Raw genomic sequence first — 6,000 nt, 5'->3', positions numbered from 1 at the left:
AAATATCTTCGTGATTGCTTGGTCCCCTACCCTGAAGCTACCAGCACCTCTGTAAGAGTTAGACATGCTGATGACCCACATAGACTATTCGAAATTAGTGTGAATCATGCAATAGGAGGAAGAACGTTCAGCTATGCTGCACCGAGACTCTTTACCGACCTTCCACTCGATGTCAAGAATAGCAATAATGTGGCAGCTTTCAAGAAAAACCTGAAGACTTATTTTTTTAGAAAGTGTTATAATAGTGACCTGAAAACTATTAAGCCTGAATACAAATGCTAGCGAAATAACTGATAACGATACAGAGCAAAATACTAACTGGAAAGAAATTATTTTTTCACACACCAAGGCCCGCCTGAACAGACCTTTAGTGTCTGATGGAGGGCGAGAAATAAACCCGTAAAAGTAAAAGTAAGTAATGGTATAATAATGGAGAAGCATCTTCACAGTGTCATCATCCAAGTATTTTCTGACAAAGGCTATGTTTCTCAAGTGATAACTTGAGACTCTACTCACACTGTTGATTTGAGCTTCTAAAGAGAGATTTTTGTCAAGTAATACCCCTAGGTCCTTCGTTTCCTTTTTCACCCCAGATCAACATCACATACTCAGAGTCGGCACATTTAATCTCCTTAGACCAGTCTTTTTCCCATTTATTAGACACTGTTTTATTTGCGTTCAATTTCAATTGCTTCTGATTCATCCAGTTTGATATATCAGACATGACAAGATCCAACTTCTCAATATCCACTGCATTAGTTATGGTCATATTCATTTGCGTATTATCGGTAAATAGTTTAAATTTCACACTATGTTTCTTTAGCATTTTTGAAAGTCCAATAGTATATATACGAAAAAGAATAGTCCCCATCACACTTCCCTGTGGAACTCCTATTTGTAATGATTGTACTCTTGAAAAGGATTTCCTGATCTGAACACAGTACTTCCTACCTTCCAAGTAACTGCCAAGATAGGTTAATGCAGTACCCCCAACACCAATGGATTTCAAGTCATCAAGAAGTATACTGTGTACTACTCTGTTAAAAGCCGCACTAAGGTCCAGCATCATAAGAAGGGTACCGTTGACCCACAGAGTTTAAGTTAGTTTAGACGTGTGTTGATTCTGTCCTTCTTGTCATTTATCCTTGTCCATCGAGACAAGCAAATCATTTACAACTGTACATAAAGCTGTTTCTGTCGAGTATAATTATCTTTATGTAGACTGTTTGTCTGATATAAAATCAACCATATCTAGGTGACACCAGAGTTGTTTCAGAAGTATGTTTTCAATCACCTTTGACAAGAAGGACAGAATCAACACAGGTCTAAACTAACTTAAACTCTGTGGGTCAACGGTACCCTTCACAATGGGTTTAATGATAGCCAACTTTTCACTGTCAGAAAACTCATTATTTTCGAAGCTCAAGTTAATAATTGTCCGGAATAATTGGAAAAGGTCGTCAATCTTATTAGTATGTATGGTATCAGAAGCAGGCGATGGGTCTACCCCTCAATAAGTTAACTTCACTCGCTTCATAATTTCCTTCGCCTCAGACAAGTCAATATTTCGGAAACTAAGTACAAGTAATCGACACTTGGGAACCCTGACATCTGCGTGTAGTGACTGTCTTTCCTCTCCTGAGAACCTCTCGACTACAGTTTTTATCTTATTATAAAAAACCTAAGAAGTTATTCGCAAGCACTTCATCTGGGAAGTCCTCTGGTAACTTTGGTTTCTTTTTGTTACGAGTTAAATTGTCCAGTATATGATATAGTTTATTTATATCTGTTTTCGCTTCCTTCACTTTTCTAGAATAGAACTCACGCTTTCTCTTCAATATAAGTCGATTTTCTTCTTTCCTCGCTTTCTGGTATTCACTCCTGGCTTCGTCAGTTCATAGTCTCCGCCATAGCTTTTTTATTCTTTTTCTTTCTTTTGGCTCTTAATACCTCTGCATTGAACCATGGGACATGGTCTTTAACCAGTATTTCTTTTTCATGCATTGTACATTCTCTTATCATATTCTGTTTTATAGTACTTGATTATATAATGATGGCAGACAGTTTACATAATTTTTCATCTCACCTCTCCCATGGACACATCTAATAATCATCTCCCTCTCCAAAGGGGCTTTTCAATTAATACATTGTGATCAAAGCGTTCCTTCACTCTGAAATTAATCTTTTTCCTGAAATCTTTTTTTATTACAAAAGGTATGGCAAAATAGACCAGCATGTGAATAGGAGAAATAGTGCATACATCATCCGCCATAACGTTATGAAGAAGATCTTGCCCTGTATTACAAAAGATCAAGTTCAGCAAGTGTCCTGTAATACATGTCGCTCCATTCACTTTGTTCACATAGCCGAGACTGTCCATTATAATAATAAAATTACATGCATGACGATACTCAGTGTCCACCCATAGATTAAAATCCCCATAATAATTAGGCTTTATTCAATAAATCTACTGTCTCAGTGTACAATCTGCAGTCATTGAGAAATAGATTGCCATTAACATTTGATGGTTTGTATCCGACTATGAAAACAAATTTACTGCCACCAATCTCACAAGTAACCTCCATGTGTTCAGAGGTGTTCCCTGATGCTGATTTTTCTAGCCATACTTTACTAATCACATTAGAGAGGAAGAGTCCAACACCTCCATCTTTCTATCCTTGCCTTGGTACGTGTAAAAATGTATGCATGACAGGCGTCATATCCCTAATCTTTGCCATGTCATAACTATTTGACCCTGTCTCAACCAAAGGAAGAATATCGAGACATTCATTATTAATCAAGTCATGTATATCACCAGTCTTATTTAAAAGAAACAACCCTTCAAGATACTTGAGTCAATGGCCATCAGTATCTGTTTTCTTTGATGCTCTTAACGTTGTCCAATTCACTCGGGAGAACTGAACAACATTTGTCATACGCTGCATGTACAACATCAGCCTTTCTTAAATCTTATACAATTAATACACTTTCTGTCTGTAGACCTGCAGTCCATCATGTAATGATGACAGGCACACTTGGGACAAATAGGCTCCTCCCCTTTATCTTTGGCTGGACACCTTAGTTGAGTGTGCCCAAAATGCTGAAAGTGGCAACAGGACATTGTCATGTATCTGTCTCGCACGTGATAGATGCCCCAATCCAAGTGAACTTTATCATCATTCATCCTTATGAGCTTCCTGACCTCTGGGTCACGCTTAATAACATAGTGGCGCGTACCACCGGATATTTTCCTGTGGAGAAGAATTTGTATCTTCGATTCCACATCTGAAACTCCATCCCAAAAGCCATTTTTTGCAACCATATTCTCAATTGTCATGTTTTCACTGATCACATTGCAGCTGTAATCTTGGTCTTTAACTTCCTCACAACGCTCGGCCTGACGTCAGCCACAGTATCCCGTTTCCTGGCAGCTTCCTTCCTCTTAGATTCATTCTCAAAGTTCAGGACAATATCTCCCTTTTATGTGAACCTTGTGTCATTTATTCCTATTCCCTCTAATGCCTGAGAAACTTCTTCCTTCTTTTCCGCCACTTTCTTAGTACGACCGGTTGACTTCACCAGCAACAAATTCCTCTTCTTCTTCTTCTCACTATTCTTTATGACCTGCGACCACCTCAACTGAGTAGTTCCTGTGTCAGCATTCCCCCCTCCACTGAGCTTGTATTTTTGCGCACCTCTAACTCATTCCTCACATCCCCAGTTTAATTGATTGACTTCATCTTTTTTCACTCCACTCAGATGAACACACTTCGCGTGTGCCCAATTTTCACAATATGAGCTGCCAATCCACTTCTCATTATTATCGCTATGACACACATAACACTTCACGCCACTAGCCATGTTCACATCGAATAATAGTCTGTCTATGAGGAACAAGATTTCTGATAGAGAACTTTTTATCCTGTATTTTGTTATTATCCACTGCTAATAGCACCAACCACATTTGTGGCAGCCATAACAGCCAGCTTGATCATTTGTCAAATTTACTGATAGTTTGTCAAATTCACTGAGACGAACGTGCACAGCAAATTAGAAATACATCTACTCTCAGTAGCTGGTGATCATTATCCTACCAGCTGAAGGGATAAGTAGCCAGTTATAAGAGGTCTTTTGATGAATATCTAAATCAGAGGCGCCTCTGCGCATAAGCTCCTTAGACTCTTATGATTTGTCTAAGGAACACATTTACTATGGTAAGCCTAAAGCACCACCAAGCTAGCAGAACTGGATAACGCACGAGTGCTGGCTGTTTCTGTGTATGACTAACGGGTGCCTGGGCATTATAATTTATATATTGAGATGCCTTTTATATAATAATGGCCTCTTGGGTGCCAATACAAAATCAATACAATTGCATCAACCAAAAGTGGCCTTGGTCTAGGCCTTCGATTTCTGTTACAACAGGCAGACACGTGTCAAAGCCAAACTACGCTTTCAGATTTTACTATTTGTTTTAAACCTAGTTCATATCTCTGCAATTCAATGCTTCTTGATCATTCATAGTAAGTTAGCTCCTTAACTGGTTTATAAAAACTAAACTTAATTGAATCATTTAGCCTTACTAGTGCCCCTATCTAAATAAGCCAGATTAAATGTTTGATTAAATGAAGCAAACATCACCAGCAAAACAAACTTTAAATGTTACCTACAGACTCCTGAGTCTTTCATATGTGGTCTTGGGATTTGTTCATAAATGCAAAACGATGTTAGGTTTTGAGAAATAAAAAAAAAAATGTATAATGAAAAATAAACCAATGTGTCAATGGTAAAAGGCAAGTAGTATATATATTAAAGGTTATTTATATGATAATTCATTTCTAATAAATTTAGTTAGATAATTATTTGCAGTCACTGACTCTGCACACCTAGTTCTGGTCAAATAAGAAGTTAGGGGCGTGTTGTCTAAAAGTCCCCATCCGGATAAAATTGCAATCAATCAACCGAACGAATGAACGTATTTGGTGCTATACAGTGAGAACCATACTAGGGGAGCTCCACTTAAATAACCCCCCTCCAGAGATGTTGCTGTTCATAGGCCCATCCAAAGATGATGTACACCTTAGTGACTATACTGCCTTGAGATTTTAGTCTGAAGAAGAAAAGTTCCTGCCCATCAACCTGTTGGAGATGCTAGCAGTGTTTTTAGCTCTACAAACTTTCCAAGAGAGTTTGATAAGGCGCTCATTAGCATTGATAAGTGACAATACAATCGTAGGGGATTACATAGACATGCAAAGAAGAGCCCTATGCAAGTTTTCGAAACAGGCACACACTTGGGCGTTCGACAAGGCAGAATAACTGTCAGAAAGGTACATTCCAGGCAACACAAATGTATTAGCAGACTTGCTTAGCTAGAAGGGACAGGTAATAGATGCAGAGTAATCCCTACGTCCAATGAGGGCAGAAAGGCTTCTTGCAAATTTGGGTTTCCCATCGACCAACCAGCTGAATAAGAAGCTTCCAGTGTTCTCTTTACCAGTCCAAGACCCACCAGTAGTGATGGAGTATGCCTTCCAACATTCTTTGACAACCTGGACATATATGCCTTTCCTCCCTTTTGCTTCCTTAGGTACTGTGTTTGCTGGTTTAAGACCTCCCACTCAGAGACAAGCTGTGGATAATCTGTGTGTTTGTTCTGCCTGATGTGCCAAGAAGTTAACTAACTGTTGACGACCTCGAACATCAGACTGACCCTTGTGGCTCCCAATTCGCCACAAGCTGAATGGTTCCCAGAGATGCTGATACTCCTCATCGAGGTACTGGTTGAATTTACCTAATAGACCAACCTTCTCTGTCAGCCCCATTTGTAGAGGTACTGTACCACATCCCAGTGGTTTCCCTGTAGCTTTACAGGTGGACACTGTCCAACATCTGAGCGAAATGCTATTCACGAGACATTGTAACGATATGGCTGGGTATCTTTGTAGATCCTCTGCAGCTGTCTACCAGGGTAATTGGGTCATCTTCTGCAATTGATGG

The sequence above is a fragment of the Palaemon carinicauda genome, chromosome 30, assembly GCF_036898095.1.
Source record: "Palaemon carinicauda isolate YSFRI2023 chromosome 30, ASM3689809v2, whole genome shotgun sequence".
Classification (NCBI taxonomy): domain Eukaryota; kingdom Metazoa; phylum Arthropoda; class Malacostraca; order Decapoda; family Palaemonidae; genus Palaemon; species Palaemon carinicauda.
Note: the sequence above shows the minus strand (reverse complement) of the source record.